Source organism: Macaca fascicularis, chromosome 20, assembly GCF_037993035.2.
Source record: "Macaca fascicularis isolate 582-1 chromosome 20, T2T-MFA8v1.1".
Taxonomy (NCBI): domain Eukaryota; kingdom Metazoa; phylum Chordata; class Mammalia; order Primates; family Cercopithecidae; genus Macaca; species Macaca fascicularis.
In genome coordinates, this window is record NC_088394.1 from 36,426,136 (window position 1) to 36,443,080 (window position 16,945).

Genomic DNA, 16,945 nt, shown 5'->3' on the forward strand with positions numbered 1-16,945 from the left:
GAAGCTTTCTGAGAAACTTCTTTGTGTTCTGTGAAATCATCTCACAGAGTTACAGCTTTCCCCTCAAGAAGCCTTTCGCTAAGACAGTTCTTGTGGAATTGGCAAAGTGATATTTGGAGGCCATAGAGGGCTATGGTGAAAAAGGAAATATCCTCAGGTGAAATCTGGAAAGAAGCTTTCTGAGAAACATCTCTGTTATATGTGACTTCCACTCACAGAGTTACATCTGTATTTCGTGGATCTCTTTGCTAGCCTTATTTCTGTGGAATCTGAGAACAGATATTTCGGATCCCTTTGGAGACTACAGGGCCAAAGGAAATATCCTCCGATAACAAAGAGAAAGAAGCTTTCTGAGAAACTTCTTTGTGTTCTGTGAAGTCATCTCACAGAGTTACAGCTTTCCCCTCAAGAAGCCTTTCGCTAAGACAGTTCTTGTGGAATTGGCAAAGTGATATTTGGAAGCCCATAGAGGGCTATGGTGAAAAAGGAAATATCCTCAAATGAAATCTGGAAAGAAGCTATCTGAGAAACTGCTTAGTGTTCTGTTAATTCATCTCACAGAGTTACATCTGTATTTCGTGTATCTCTTTGCTAGCCTTATTTCTGTGGAATCTGAGAACAGATATTTCTGTTCCCTTTGGAGACTACAGGGCCAAAGGAAATATCCTCCGATAACAAAGAGAAAGAAGCTTTCTGAGAAACTTCTTTGTGTTCTGTGAAATCATCTCACAGAGTTACAGCTTTCCCCTCAAGAAGCCTTTCGCTAAGACAGTTCTTGGGGAAATGGCAAAGTGATATTTGGATGCCCATAGAGGGCTATGGTGAAAAAGGAAATATCCTCAGATGAAATCTGGAAAGAAGCTTTCTGAGGAACTGCTTAGTGTTCTGTTAATTCATCTCACAGAGTTACATCTGTATTTCGTGGATCTCTTTGCTGGCCTTATTTATGTGGAATCTGAGAACAGATATTTCGGATCGCTGTGGAGACTATATGGCCAAAGGAAATATACTCCGATAACAAAGAGAAAGAAGCTTTCTGAGAAACTTCTTTGTGTTCTGTGAAATCATTTCACAGAGTTACAGCTTTCCCCTCAAGAAGCCTTTCGCTAAGACAGTTCTTGTGGAATTGGCAAAGTGATATTTGGAAGCCCATAGAGGGCTATGGTGAAAAAGGAAATATCCTCAGATGAAATCTGGAAAGAAGCTTTCTGAGCAACTGCTTAGTGTTCTGTTAATTCATCTCACAGAGTTACATCTGTATTTCGTGGATCTCTTTGCTAGCCTTATTTCTGTGGAATCTGAGAACAGATATTTCGGTTCCCTTTGGAGACTATAGGGCCAAAGGAAATATCCTCTGATAACAAAGAGAAAGAAGCTTTCTGAGAAACTTCTTTGTGTTCTGTGGAATCATCCCACAGAGTTACATCTTTCCCCTCAAGAAGGCTTTCGCTAAGACAGTTCTTGTGGAATTGGAAAAGTGATATTTGGAAGCCCATAGAGGGCTATGGTGAAAAAGGAAATATCCTCAGATTAAATCTGGAAAGAAGCTTTCTGAGAAACTGCTTAGTGTTCTGTTAATTCATCTCACAGAGTTACATCTGTATTTCGTGGATCTCTTTGCTAGCCTCATTTCTGTGGAATCTGAGAACAGCTATTTCGGATCCCTTTGGAGACTATAGGGCCAAAGGAAATATCCTCCGATAACAAAGAGAAAGAAGCTTTCTGAGAAACTTCTTTGTGTTCTGTGAAATCATCTCACAGAGTTACAGCTTTCCCCTCAAGAAGCCTTTCGCTAAGACAGTTCTTGTGGAATTGGCAAAGTGATATTTGGAGGCCCATAGAGGGCTATGGTGAAAAAGGAAATATCCTCACATGAAATCTGGAAAGAAGCTTTCTGAGAAACTGCTTGGTGTTCTGTTAATTCATCTCACAGAGTTACATCTGTCTTTCGTGGATCTCTTTGCTAGCCTTATTTCTGTGGAATCTGAGAACAGATATTTCGGTTCCCTTTGGAGACTATAGGGCCAAAGGAAATATCCTCAGATAACAAAGAGAAAGAAGCTTTCTGAGAAACTTCTTTGTGTTCTGTGAAATCATCTCACAGAGTTACAGCTTTCCCCTCAAGAAGCCTTTCGCTAAGACAGTTCTTGTGGAATTGGCAAAGTGATATTTGGAAGCCCATAGAGGGCTATGGTGAAAAAGGAAATATCCTCAGATGAAATCTGGAAAGAAGCTTTCTGAGAAACTGCTTAGTGTTCTGTTAATTCATCTCACAGAGTTACATCTGTATTTCGTGGATCTCTTTGCTAGCCTCATTTCTGTGGAATCTGAGAACAGATATTTCTGTTCCCTTTGGAGACTATAGGGACAAAGGAAATATCCTCCGATAACAAAGAGAAAGAAGCTTTCTGAGAAACTTCTTTGTGTTCTGTGAAATCATCTCACACAGTTACAGCTTTCCCCTCAAGAAGCCTTTCGCTAAGACAGTTCTTGTGGAATTGGCAAAGTGATATTTGGAAGCCCATAGAGGGCTATGGTGAAAAAGGAAATATCCTCAGATGAAATCTGGAAAGAAGCTTTCTGAGAAACTGCTTAGTGTTCTGTTAATTCATCTCACAGAGTTACATCTGTATTTCGTGGATCTCTTTGCTAGCCTCATTTCTGTGGAATCTGAGAACAGATATTTCGGTTCCCTTTGCAGACTATAGGGCCAAAGGAAATATCCTCCGATAACAAAGAGAAAGAAGGTTTCTGAGAAACTTCTTTGTGTTCTGTGAAATCATCTCACAGAGTTACAGCTTTCCCCTCAAGAAGCCTTTCGCTAAGACAGTTCTTGTGGAATTGGCAAAGTGATATTTGGAAGCCCATAGAGGGCGCTGGTGAAAAAGGAAATATCCTCAGGTGAAATCTGGAAAGAAGCTTTCTGAGAAACATCTCTGTTATATGTGACTTCCACTCACAGAGTTACATCTGTATTTCGTGGATCTCTTTGCTAGCCTTGTTTCTGTGGAATCTGAGAACAGATATTTCGGATCCCTTTGGAGACTACAGGGCCAAAGGAAATATCCTCCGATAACAAAGAGAAAGAAGCTTTCTGAGAAACTTCTTTGTGTTCTGTGAAATCATCTCACAGAGTTACAGCTTTCCCCTCAAGAAGCCTTTCGCTAAGACAGTTCTTGTGGAATTGGCAAAGTGATATTTGGAAGCCCATAGAGGGCTATGGTGAAAAAGGAAATATCCTCAGATGAAATCTGGAAAGAAACTTTCTGAGAAACTGCTTAGTGTTCTGTTAATTCATCTCACAGAGTTACATCTGTATTTCGTGGATCTCTTTGCTAGCCTTATTTCTGTGGAATCTGAGAACAGATATTTCGGATCCCTTTGGAGACTATAGGGCCAAAGGAAATATCCTCCGATAACAAAGAGAAAGAAGCTTTCTGAGAAACTTCTTTGTGTTCTGTGAAATCATCTCACAGAGTTACAGCTTTCCCCTCAAGAAGCCTTTCGCTAAGACAGTTCTTGTGGAATTGGCAAAGTGATATTTGGAAGCCCATAGAGGGCTATGGTGAAAAAGGAAATATCCTGAGATGAAATCTGGAAAGAAGCTTTCTGAGAAACTGCTTAGTGTTCTGTTAATTCATCTCACAGAGTTACATCTGTATTTCGTGGATCTCTTTGCTAGCCTCATTTCTGTGGAATCTGAGAACAGATATTTCGGTTCCCTTTGGAGACTATAGGGCCAAAGGAAATATCCTCCGATAACAAAGAGAAAGAAGCTTTCTGAGAAACTTCTTTGTGTTCTGTGAAATCATCTCACAGAGTTACAGCTTTCCCCTCAAGAAGCCTTTCGCTAAGACAGTTCTTGTGGAATTGGCAAAGTGATATTTGGAGGCCATAGAGGGCTATGGTGAAAAAGGAAATATCCTCAGGTGAAATCTGGAAAGAAGCTTTCTGAGAAACATCTCTGTTATATGTGACTTCCACTCACAGAGTTACATCTGTATTTCGTGGATCTCTTTGCTAGCCTTATTTCTGTGGAATCTGAGAACAGATATTTCGGATCCCTTTGGAGACTACAGGGCCAAAGGAAATATCCTCCGATAACAAAGAGAAAGAAGCTTTCTGAGAAACTTCTTTGTGTTCTGTGAAGTCATCTCACAGAGTTACAGCTTTCCCCTCAAGAAGCCTTTCGCTAAGACAGTTCTTGTGGAATTGGCAAAGTGATATTTGGAAGCCCATAGAGGGCTATGGTGAAAAAGGAAATATCCTCAAATGAAATCTGGAAAGAAGCTATCTGAGAAACTGCTTAGTGTTCTGTTAATTCATCTCACAGAGTTACATCTGTATTTCGTGTATCTCTTTGCTAGCCTTATTTCTGTGGAATCTGAGAACAGATATTTCTGTTCCCTTTGGAGACTACAGGGCCAAAGGAAATATCCTCCGATAACAAAGAGAAAGAAGCTTTCTGAGAAACTTCTTTGTGTTCTGTGAAATCATCTCACAGAGTTACAGCTTTCCCCTCAAGAAGCCTTTCGCTAAGACAGTTCTTGGGGAAATGGCAAAGTGATATTTGGATGCCCATAGAGGGCTATGGTGAAAAAGGAAATATCCTCAGATGAAATCTGGAAAGAAGCTTTCTGAGGAACTGCTTAGTGTTCTGTTAATTCATCTCACAGAGTTACATCTGTATTTCGTGGATCTCTTTGCTGGCCTTATTTATGTGGAATCTGAGAACAGATATTTCGGATCGCTGTGGAGACTATATGGCCAAAGGAAATATACTCCGATAACAAAGAGAAAGAAGCTTTCTGAGAAACTTCTTTGTGTTCTGTGAAATCATTTCACAGAGTTACAGCTTTCCCCTCAAGAAGCCTTTCGCTAAGACAGTTCTTGTGGAATTGGCAAAGTGATATTTGGAAGCCCATAGAGGGCTATGGTGAAAAAGGAAATATCCTCAGATGAAATCTGGAAAGAAGCTTTCTGAGCAACTGCTTAGTGTTCTGTTAATTCATCTCACAGAGTTACATCTGTATTTCGTGGATCTCTTTGCTAGCCTTATTTCTGTGGAATCTGAGAACAGATATTTCGGTTCCCTTTGGAGACTATAGGGCCAAAGGAAATATCCTCTGATAACAAAGAGAAAGAAGCTTTCTGAGAAACTTCTTTGTGTTCTGTGGAATCATCCCACAGAGTTACATCTTTCCCCTCAAGAAGGCTTTCGCTAAGACAGTTCTTGTGGAATTGGAAAAGTGATATTTGGAAGCCCATAGAGGGCTATGGTGAAAAAGGAAATATCCTCAGATTAAATCTGGAAAGAAGCTTTCTGAGAAACTGCTTAGTGTTCTGTTAATTCATCTCACAGAGTTACATCTGTATTTCGTGGATCTCTTTGCTAGCCTCATTTCTGTGGAATCTGAGAACAGCTATTTCGGATCCCTTTGGAGACTATAGGGCCAAAGGAAATATCCTCCGATAACAAAGAGAAAGAAGCTTTCTGAGAAACTTCTTTGTGTTCTGTGAAATCATCTCACAGAGTTACAGCTTTCCCCTCAAGAAGCCTTTCGCTAAGACAGTTCTTGTGGAATTGGCAAAGTGATATTTGGAGGCCCATAGAGGGCTATGGTGAAAAAGGAAATATCCTCACATGAAATCTGGAAAGAAGCTTTCTGAGAAACTGCTTGGTGTTCTGTTAATTCATCTCACAGAGTTACATCTGTCTTTCGTGGATCTCTTTGCTAGCCTTATTTCTGTGGAATCTGAGAACAGATATTTCGGTTCCCTTTGGAGACTATAGGGCCAAAGGAAATATCCTCAGATAACAAAGAGAAAGAAGCTTTCTGAGAAACTTCTTTGTGTTCTGTGAAATCATCTCACAGAGTTACAGCTTTCCCCTCAAGAAGCCTTTCGCTAAGACAGTTCTTGTGGAATTGGCAAAGTGATATTTGGAAGCCCATAGAGGGCTATGGTGAAAAAGGAAATATCCTCAGATGAAATCTGGAAAGAAGCTTTCTGAGAAACTGCTTAGTGTTCTGTTAATTCATCTCACAGAGTTACATCTGTATTTCGTGGATCTCTTTGCTAGCCTCATTTCTGTGGAATCTGAGAACAGATATTTCTGTTCCCTTTGGAGACTATAGGGACAAAGGAAATATCCTCCGATAACAAAGAGAAAGAAGCTTTCTGAGAAACTTCTTTGTGTTCTGTGAAATCATCTCACACAGTTACAGCTTTCCCCTCAAGAAGCCTTTCGCTAAGACAGTTCTTGTGGAATTGGCAAAGTGATATTTGGAAGCCCATAGAGGGCTATGGTGAAAAAGGAAATATCCTCAGATGAAATCTGGAAAGAAGCTTTCTGAGCAACTGCTTAGTGTTCTGTTAATTCATCTCACAGAGTTACATCTGTATTTCGTGGATCTCTTTGCTAGCCTCATTTCTGTGGAATCTGAGAAGAGATATTTCGGTTCCCTTTGGAGACTATAGGGACAAAGGAAATATCCTCCGATAACAAAGAGAAAGAAGCTTTCTGAGAAACTTCTTTGTGTTCTGTGAAATCATCTCACAGAGTTACAGCTTTCCCCTCAAGAAGCCTTTCGCTAAGACAGTTCTTGTGGAATTGGCAAAGTGATATTTGGAAGCCCATAGAGGGCTATGGTGAAAAAGGAAATATCCTCAGATGAAATCTGGAAAGAAGCTGTCTGAGAAACTGCTTAGTGTTCTGTTAATTCATCTCACAGAGTTACATCTGTATTTCGTGGATCTCTTTGCTAGCCTCATTTCTGTGGAATCTGAGAACAGATATTTCGGTTCCCTTTGGAGACTATAGGGCCAAAGGAAATATCCTCCGATAACAAAGAGAAAGAAGCTTTCTGAGAAACTTCTTTGTGTTCTGTGAAATCATCTCACAGAGTTACAGCTTTCCCCTCAAGAAGCCTTTCGCTAAGACAGTTCTTGTGGAATTGGCAAAGTGATATTTGGAAGCCCATAGAGGGCTATGGTGGAAAAGGAAATATCCTCAGATGAAATCTGGAAAGAAACTTTCTGAGAAACTGCTTAGTGTTCTGTTAATTCATCTCACAGAGTTACATCTGTATTTCGTGGATCTCTTTGCTAGCCTTATTTCTGTGGAATCTGAGAACAGATATTTCGGATACCTTTGGAGACTATAGGGACAAAGGAAATATCCTCCGATAACAAAGAGAAAGAAGCTTTCTGAGAAACTTCTTTGTGTTCTGTGAAATCATCTCACAGAGTTACAGCTTTCCCCTCAAGAAGCCTTTCGCTAAGACAGTTCTGGTGGAATTGGCAAAGTGATATTTGGAAGCCCATAGAGGGCTATGGTGAAAAAGGAAATATCCTCAGATGAAATCTGGAAAGAAGCTTTCTGAGAAACTGCTTAGTGTTCTGTTAATTCATCTCACAGAGTTACATCTGTATTTCGTGGATCTCTTTGCTGGCCTTATTTATGTGGAATCTGAGAACAGATATTTCGGATCGCTGTGGAGACTATATGGCCAAAGTAAATATACTCCGATAACAAAGAGAAAGAACCTTTCTGAGAAACTTCTTTGTGTTCTGTGAAATCATTTCACAGAGTTACAGCTTTCCCCTCAAGAAGCCTTTCGCTAAGACAGTTCTTGTGGAATTGGCAAAGTGATATTTGGAAGCCCATAGAGGGCTATGGTGAAAAAGGAAATATCCTCAGACTAAATCTGGAAAGAAGCTTTCTGAGAAACTGCTTAGTGTTCTGTTAATTCATCTCACAGAGTTACATCTGTATTTCGTGGATCTCTTTGCTAGCCTCATTTCTGTGGAATCTGAGAACAGCTATTTCGGAACCCTTTGGAGACTATAGGGCCAAAGGAAATATCCTCCGATAACAAAGAGAAAGAAGGTTTCTGAGAAACTTCTTTGTGTTCTGTGAAATCATCTCACAGAGTTACAGCTTTCCCCTCAAGAAGCCTTTCGCTAAGACAGTTCTTGTGGAATTGGCAAAGTGATATTTGGAAGCCCATACAGGGCTATGGTGAAAAAGGAAATATCCTCAGATGAAATCTGGAAAGAAGCTGTCTGAGAAACTGCTTAGTGTTCTGTTAATTCATCTCACAGAGTTACATCTGTATTTCGTGGATCTCTTTGCTAGCCTCATTTCTGTGGAATCTGAGAACAGATATTTCGTTTCCCTTTGGAGACTATAGGGCCAAAGGAAATATCCTCCGATAAAAAAGAGAAAGAAGCTTTCTGAGAAACTTCTTTGTGTTCTGTGAAATCATCTCACAGAGTTACAGCTTTCCCCTCAAGAAGCCTTTCGCTAAGACAGTTCTGGTGGAATTGGCAAAGTGATATTTGGAAGCCCATAGAGGGCTATGGTGAAAAAGGAAATATCCTCAGATGAAATCTGGAAAGAAACTTTCTGAGAAACTGCTTAGTGTTCTGTTAATTCATCTCACAGAGTTACATCTGTATTTCGTGGATCTCTTTGCTAGCCTTATTTCTGTGGAATCTGAGAACAGATATTTCGGATACCTTTGGAGACTATAGGGCCAAAGGAAATATCCTCCGATAACAAAGAGAAAGAAGCTTTCTGAGAAACTTCTTTGTGTTCTGTGAAATCATCTCACAGAGTTACAGCTTTCCCCTCAAGAAGCCTTTCGCTAAGACAGTTCTGGTGGAATTGGCAAAGTGATATTTGGAAGCCCGTAGAGGGCTATGGTGAAAAAGGAAATATCCTCAGATGAAATCTGGAAAGAAGCTTTCTGAGAAACTGCTTAGTGTTCTGTTAATTCATCTCACAGAGTTACATCTGTATTTCGTGTATCTCTTTGCTAGCCTTATTTCTGTGGAATCTGAGAACAGATATTTCGGATCCCTTTGGAGACTATTGGGCCAAAGGAAATATCCTCCGATAACAAAGAGAAAGAAGCATTCTGAGAAACTTCTTTGTGTTCTGTGAAATCATCTCACAGAGTTACAGCTTTCCCCTCAAGAAGCCTTTCGCTAAGACAGTTCTTGTGGAATTGGCAAAGTGATATTTGGATGCCCACAGAGGGCTATGGTGAAAAAGGAAATATCCTCAGATGAAATCTGGAAAGAAGCTTTCTGAGAAACTGCTTAGTGTTCTGTTAATTCATCTCACAGAGTTACATCTGTATTTCGTGGATCTCTTTGCTGGCCTTATTTATGTGGAATCTGAGAACAGATATTTCGGATCGCTGTGGAGACTATATGGCCAAAGTAAATATACTCCGATAACAAAGAGAAAGAAGCTTTCTGAGAAACTTCTTTGTGTTCTGTGAAATCATTTCACAGAGTTACAGCTTTCCCCTCAAGAAGCCTTTCGCTAAGACAGTTCTTGTGGAATTGGCAAAGTGATATTTGGAAGCCCAAAGAGGGCTATGGTGAAAAAGGAAATATCCTCAGACTAAATCTGAAAGAAGCTTTCTGAGAAACTGCTTAGTGTTCTGTTAATTCATCTCACAGAGTTACATCTGTATTTCGTGGATCTCTTTGCTAGCCTCATTTCTGTGGAATCTGAGAACAGCTATTTCGGAACCCTTTGGAGACTATAGGGCCAAAGGAAATATCCTCCGATAACAAAGAGAAAGAAGCTTTCTGAGAAACTTCTTTGTGTTCTGTGAAATCATCTCACAGAGTTACAGCTTTCCCCTCAAGAAGCCTTTCGCTAAGACAGTTCTGGTGGAATTGGCAAAGTGATATTTGGAAGCCCATAGAGGGCTATGGTGAAAAAGGAAATATCCTCAGAGGAAATCTGGAAAGAAACTTTCTGAGAAACTGCTTAGTGTTCTGTTAATTCATCTCACAGAGTTATATCTGTATTTCGTGGATCTCTTTGCTAGCCTTATTTCTGTGGAATCTGAGAACAGATATTTCGGATCCCTTTGGAGACTATATGGCCAAAGGAAATATCCTCCGATAACAAAGAGAAAGAAGCTTTCTGAGAAACTTGTTTGTGTTCTGTGAAATCATCTCACAGAGTTACAGCTTTCCCCTCAAGAAGCCTTTCGCTAAGACAGTTCTGGTGGAATTGGCAAAGTGATATTTGGAAGCCCATAGAGGGCTATGGTGAAAAAGGAAATATCCTCAGATGAAATCTGGAAAGAAGCTTTCTGAGAAACTGCTTAGTGTTCTGTTAATTCATCTCACAGAGTTACATCTGTCTTTCGTGGATCTCTTTGCTAGCCTTATTTCTGTGGAATCTGAGAACAGATATTTCGGTTCCCTTTGGAGACTATAGGGCCAAAGGAAATATCCTCCGATAACAAAGAGAAAGAAGCTTTCTGAGAAACTTCTTTGTGTTCTGTGAAATCATCTCACAGAGTTACAGCTTTCCCCTCAAGAAGCCTTTCGCTAAGACAGTTCTTGTGGAATTGGCAAAGTGATATTTGGAAGCCCATAGAGGGCTATGGTGAAAAAGGAAATATCCTCAGATGAAATCTGGAAAGAAGCTTTCTGAGAAACTGCTTAGTGTTCTGTTAATTCATCTCACAGAGTTACATCTGTATTTCGTGGATCTCTTTGCTAGCCTTATTTCTGTGGAATCTGAGAACAGATATTTCGGTTCCCTTTGGAGACTAAAGGGCCAAAGAAAATATCCTCCGATAACAAAGAGAAAGAAGCTTTCTGAGAAACTTCTTTGTGTTCTGTGAAATCATCTCACAGAGTTACAGCTTTCCCCTCAAGAAGCCTTTCGCTAAGACAGTTCTTGTGGAATTGGAAAAGTGATATTTGGAAGCCCATAGAGGGCTAAGGTGAAAAAGGAAATATCCTCAGATTAAATCTGGAAAGAAGCTTTCTGAGAAACTGCTTAGTGTTCTGTTAATTCATCTCACAGAGTTACATCTGTATTTCGTGGATCTCTTTGCTAGCCTCATTTCTGTGGAATCTGAGAACAGCTATATCGGATCCCTTTGGAGACTATAGGGCCAAAGTAAATATCCTCCGATAACAAAGAGAAAGAAGCTTTCTGAGAAACTTCTTTGTGTTCTGTGAAATCATCTCACAGAGTTACAGCTTTCCCCTCAAGAAGCCTTTCGCTAAGACAGTTCTTGTGGAATTGGCAAAGTGATATTTGGAAGCCCATAGAGGGCGCTGGTGAAAAAGGAAATATCCTCAGGCGAAATCTGGAAAGAAGCTTTCTGAGAAACATCTCTGTTATATGTGACTTCCACTCACAGAGTTACATCTGTATTTCGTGGATCTCTTTGCTAGCCTTGTTTCTGTGGAATCTGAGAACAGATATTTCGGATCCCTTTGGAGACTACAGGGCCAAAGGAAATATCCTCCGATAACAAAGAGAAAGAAGCTTTCTGAGAAACTTCTTTGTGTTCTGTGAAATCATCTCACAGAGTTACAGCTTTCCCCTCAAGAAGCCTTTCGCTAAGACAGTTCTTGTGGAATTGGCAAAGTGATATTTGGAAGCCCATAGAGGGCTATGGTGAAAAAGGAAATATCCTCAGATGAAATCTGGAAAGAAACTTTCTGAGAAACTGCTTAGTGTTCTGTTAATTCATCTCACAGAGTTACATCTGTATTTCGTGGATCTCTTTGCTAGCCTTATTTCTGTGGAATCTGAGAACAGATATTTCGGATCCCTTTGGAGACTATAGGGCCAAAGGAAATATCCTCCGATAACAAAGAGAAAGAAGCTTTCTGAGAAACTTCTTTGTGTTCTGTGAAATCATCTCACAGAGTTACAGCTTTCCCCTCAAGAAGCCTTTCGCTAAGACAGTTCTTGTGGAATTGGCAAAGTGATATTTGGAAGCCCATAGAGGGCTATGGTGAAAAAGGAAATATCCTGAGATGAAATCTGGAAAGAAGCTTTCTGAGAAACTGCTTAGTGTTCTGTTAATTCATCTCACAGAGTTACATCTGTATTTCGTGGATCTCTTTGCTAGCCTCATTTCTGTGGAATCTGAGAACAGATATTTCGGTTCCCTTTGGAGACTATAGGGCCAAAGGAAATATCCTCCGATAACAAAGAGAAAGAAGCTTTCTGAGAAACTTCTTTGTGTTCTGTGAAATCATCTCACAGAGTTACAGCTTTCCCCTCAAGAAGCCTTTCGCTAAGACAGTTCTTGTGGAATTGGCAAAGTGATATTTGGAGGCCATAGAGGGCTATGGTGAAAAAGGAAATATCCTCAGGTGAAATCTGGAAAGAAGCTTTCTGAGAAACATCTCTGTTATATGTGACTTCCACTCACAGAGTTACATCTGTATTTCGTGGATCTCTTTGCTAGCCTTATTTCTGTGGAATCTGAGAACAGATATTTCGGATCCCTTTGGAGACTACAGGGCCAAAGGAAATATCCTCCGATAACAAAGAGAAAGAAGCTTTCTGAGAAACTTCTTTGTGTTCTGTGAAGTCATCTCACAGAGTTACAGCTTTCCCCTCAAGAAGCCTTTCGCTAAGACAGTTCTGGTGGAATTGGCAAAGTGATATTTGGAAGCCCATAGAGGGCTATGGTGAAAAAGGAAATATCCTCAGATGAAATCTGGAAAGAAGCTTTCTGAGAAACTGCTTAGTGTTCTGTTAATTCATCTCACAGAGTTACATCTGTCTTTCGTGGATCTCTTTGCTAGCCTTATTTCTGTGGAATCTGAGAACAGATATTTCGGTTCCCTTTGGAGACTATAGGGCCAAAGGAAATATCCTCCGATAACAAAGAGAAAGAAGCTTTCTGAGAAACTTCTTTGTGTTCTGTGAAATCATCTCACAGAGTTACAGCTTTCCCCTCAAGAAGCCTTTCGCTAAGACAGTTCTTGTGGAATTGGCAAAGTGATATTTGGAAGCCCATAGAGGGCTATGGTGAAAAAGGAAATATCCTCAGATGAAATCTGGAAAGAAGCTTTCTGAGAAACTGCTTAGTGTTCTGTTAATTCATCTCACAGAGTTACATCTGTATTTCGTGGATCTCTTTGCTAGCCTTATTTCTGTGGAATCTGAGAACAGATATTTCGGTTCCCTTTGGAGACTAAAGGGCCAAAGAAAATATCCTCCGATAACAAAGAGAAAGAAGCTTTCTGAGAAACTTCTTTGTGTTCTGTGAAATCATCTCACAGAGTTACAGCTTTCCCCTCAAGAAGCCTTTCGCTAAGACAGTTCTTGTGGAATTGGAAAAGTGATATTTGGAAGCCCATAGAGGGCTAAGGTGAAAAAGGAAATATCCTCAGATTAAATCTGGAAAGAAGTTTTCTGAGAAACTGCTTAGTGTTCTGTTAATTCATCTCACAGAGTTACATCTGTATTTCGTGGATCTCTTTGCTAGCCTCATTTCTGTGGAATCTGAGAACAGCTATATCGGATCCCTTTGGAGACTATAGGGCCAAAGTAAATATCCTCCGATAACAAAGAGAAAGAAGCTTTCTGAGAAACTTCTTTGTGTTCTGTGAAATCATCTCACGGAGTTACAGCTTTCCCCTCAAGAAGCCTTTCGCTAAGACAGTTCTTGTGGAATTGGCAAAGTGATATTTGGAAGCCCATAGAGGGCGCTGGTGAAAAAGGAAATATCCTCAGGCGAAATCTGGAAAGAAGCTTTCTGAGAAACATCTCTGTTATATGTGACTTCCACTCACAGAGTTACATCTGTATTTCGTGGATCTCTTTGCTAGCCTTGTTTCTGTGGAATCTGAGAACAGATATTTCGGATCCCTTTGGAGACTACAGGGCCAAAGGAAATATCCTCCGATAACAAAGAGAAAGAAGCTTTCTGAGAAACTTCTTTGTGTTCTGTGAAATCATCTCACAGAGTTACAGCTTTCCCCTCAAGAAGCCTTTCGCTAAGACAGTTCTTGTGGAATTGGCAAAGTGATATTTGGAAGCCCATAGAGGGCTATGGTGAAAAAGGAAATATCCTCAGATGAAATCTGGAAAGAAACTTTCTGAGAAACTGCTTAGTGTTCTGTTAATTCATCTCACAGAGTTACATCTGTATTTCGTGGATCTCTTTGCTAGCCTTATTTCTGTGGAATCTGAGAACAGATATTTCGGATCCCTTTGGAGACTATAGGGCCAAAGGAAATATCCTCCGATAACAAAGAGAAAGAAGCTTTCTGAGAAACTTCTTTGTGTTCTGTGAAATCATCTCACAGAGTTACAGCTTTCCCCTCAAGAAGCCTTTCGCTAAGACAGTTCTTGTGGAATTGGCAAAGTGATATTTGGAAGCCCATAGAGGGCTATGGTGAAAAAGGAAATATCCTGAGATGAAATCTGGAAAGAAGCTTTCTGAGAAACTGCTTAGTGTTCTGTTAATTCATCTCACAGAGTTACATCTGTATTTCGTGGATCTCTTTGCTAGCCTCATTTCTGTGGAATCTGAGAACAGATATTTCGGTTCCCTTTGGAGACTATAGGGCCAAAGGAAATATCCTCCGATAACAAAGAGAAAGAAGCTTTCTGAGAAACTTCTTTGTGTTCTGTGAAATCATCTCACAGAGTTACAGCTTTCCCCTCAAGAAGCCTTTCGCTAAGACAGTTCTTGTGGAATTGGCAAAGTGATATTTGGAGGCCATAGAGGGCTATGGTGAAAAAGGAAATATCCTCAGGTGAAATCTGGAAAGAAGCTTTCTGAGAAACATCTCTGTTATATGTGACTTCCACTCACAGAGTTACATCTGTATTTCGTGGATCTCTTTGCTAGCCTTATTTCTGTGGAATCTGAGAACAGATATTTCGGATCCCTTTGGAGACTACAGGGCCAAAGGAAATATCCTCCGATAACAAAGAGAAAGAAGCTTTCTGAGAAACTTCTTTGTGTTCTGTGAAGTCATCTCACAGAGTTACAGCTTTCCCCTCAAGAAGCCTTTCGCTAAGACAGTTCTTGTGGAATTGGCAAAGTGATATTTGGAAGCCCATAGAGGGCTATGGTGAAAAAGGAAATATCCTCAAATGAAATCTGGAAAGAAGCTATCTGAGAAACTGCTTAGTGTTCTGTTAATTCATCTCACAGAGTTACATCTGTATTTCGTGTATCTCTTTGCTAGCCTTATTTCTGTGGAATCTGAGAACAGATATTTCTGTTCCCTTTGGAGACTACAGGGCCAAAGGAAATATCCTCCGATAACAAAGAGAAAGAAGCTTTCTGAGAAACTTCTTTGTGTTCTGTGAAATCATCTCACAGAGTTACAGCTTTCCCCTCAAGAAGCCTTTCGCTAAGACAGTTCTTGGGGAAATGGCAAAGTGATATTTGGATGCCCATAGAGGGCTATGGTGAAAAAGGAAATATCCTCAGATGAAATCTGGAAAGAAGCTTTCTGAGGAACTGCTTAGTGTTCTGTTAATTCATCTCACAGAGTTACATCTGTATTTCGTGGATCTCTTTGCTGGCCTTATTTATGTGGAATCTGAGAACAGATATTTCGGATCGCTGTGGAGACTATATGGCCAAAGGAAATATACTCCGATAACAAAGAGAAAGAAGCTTTCTGAGAAACTTCTTTGTGTTCTGTGAAATCATTTCACAGAGTTACAGCTTTCCCCTCAAGAAGCCTTTCGCTAAGACAGTTCTTGTGGAATTGGCAAAGTGATATTTGGAAGCCCATAGAGGGCTATGGTGAAAAAGGAAATATCCTCAGATGAAATCTGGAAAGAAGCTTTCTGAGCAACTGCTTAGTGTTCTGTTAATTCATCTCACAGAGTTACATCTGTATTTCGTGGATCTCTTTGCTAGCCTTATTTCTGTGGAATCTGAGAACAGATATTTCGGTTCCCTTTGGAGACTATAGGGCCAAAGGAAATATCCTCTGATAACAAAGAGAAAGAAGCTTTCTGAGAAACTTCTTTGTGTTCTGTGGAATCATCCCACAGAGTTACATCTTTCCCCTCAAGAAGGCTTTCGCTAAGACAGTTCTTGTGGAATTGGAAAAGTGATATTTGGAAGCCCATAGAGGGCTATGGTGAAAAAGGAAATATCCTCAGATTAAATCTGGAAAGAAGCTTTCTGAGAAACTGCTTAGTGTTCTGTTAATTCATCTCACAGAGTTACATCTGTATTTCGTGGATCTCTTTGCTAGCCTCATTTCTGTGGAATCTGAGAACAGATATTTCGGTTCCCTTTGGAGACTATAGGGCCAAAGGAAATATCCTCCGATAACAAAGAGAAAGAAGCTTTCTGAGAAACTTCTTTGTGTTCTGTGAAATCATCTCACAGAGTTACAGCTTTCCCCTCAAGAAGCCTTTCGCTAAGACAGTTCTTGTGGAATTGGCAAAGTGATATTTGGAAGCCCATAGAGGGCTATGGTGAAAAAGGAAATATCCTCAGATGAAATCTGGAAAGAAGCTTTCTGAGAAACTGCTTAGTGTTCTGTTAATTCATCTCACAGAGTTACATCTGTATTTCGTGGATCTCTTTGCTAGCCTTATTTCTGTGGAATCTGAGAACAGATATTTCGGTTCCCTTTGGAGACTAAAGGGCCAAAGAAAATATCCTCCGATAACAAAGAGAAAGAAGCTTTCTGAGAAACTTCTTTGTGTTCTGTGAAATCATCTCACAGAGTTACAGCTTTCCCCTCAAGAAGCCTTTCGCTAAGACAGTTCTTGTGGAATTGGAAAAGTGATATTTGGAAGCCCATAGAGGGCTAAGGTGAAAAAGGAAATATCCTCAGATTAAATCTGGAAAGAAGCTTTCTGAGAAACTGCTTAGTGTTCTGTTAATTCATCTCACAGAGTTACATCTGTATTTCGTGGATCTCTTTGCTAGCCTCATTTCTGTGGAATCTGAGAACAGCTATATCGGATCCCTTTGGAGACTATAGGGCCAAAGTAAATATCCTCCGATAACAAAGAGAAAGAAGCTTTCTGAGAAACTTCTTTGTGTTCTGTGAAATCATCTCACAGAGTTACAGCTTTCCCCTCAAGAAGCCTTTCGCTAAGACAGTTCTTGTGGAATTGGCAAAGTGATATTTGGAAGCCCATAGAGGGCGCTGGTGAAAA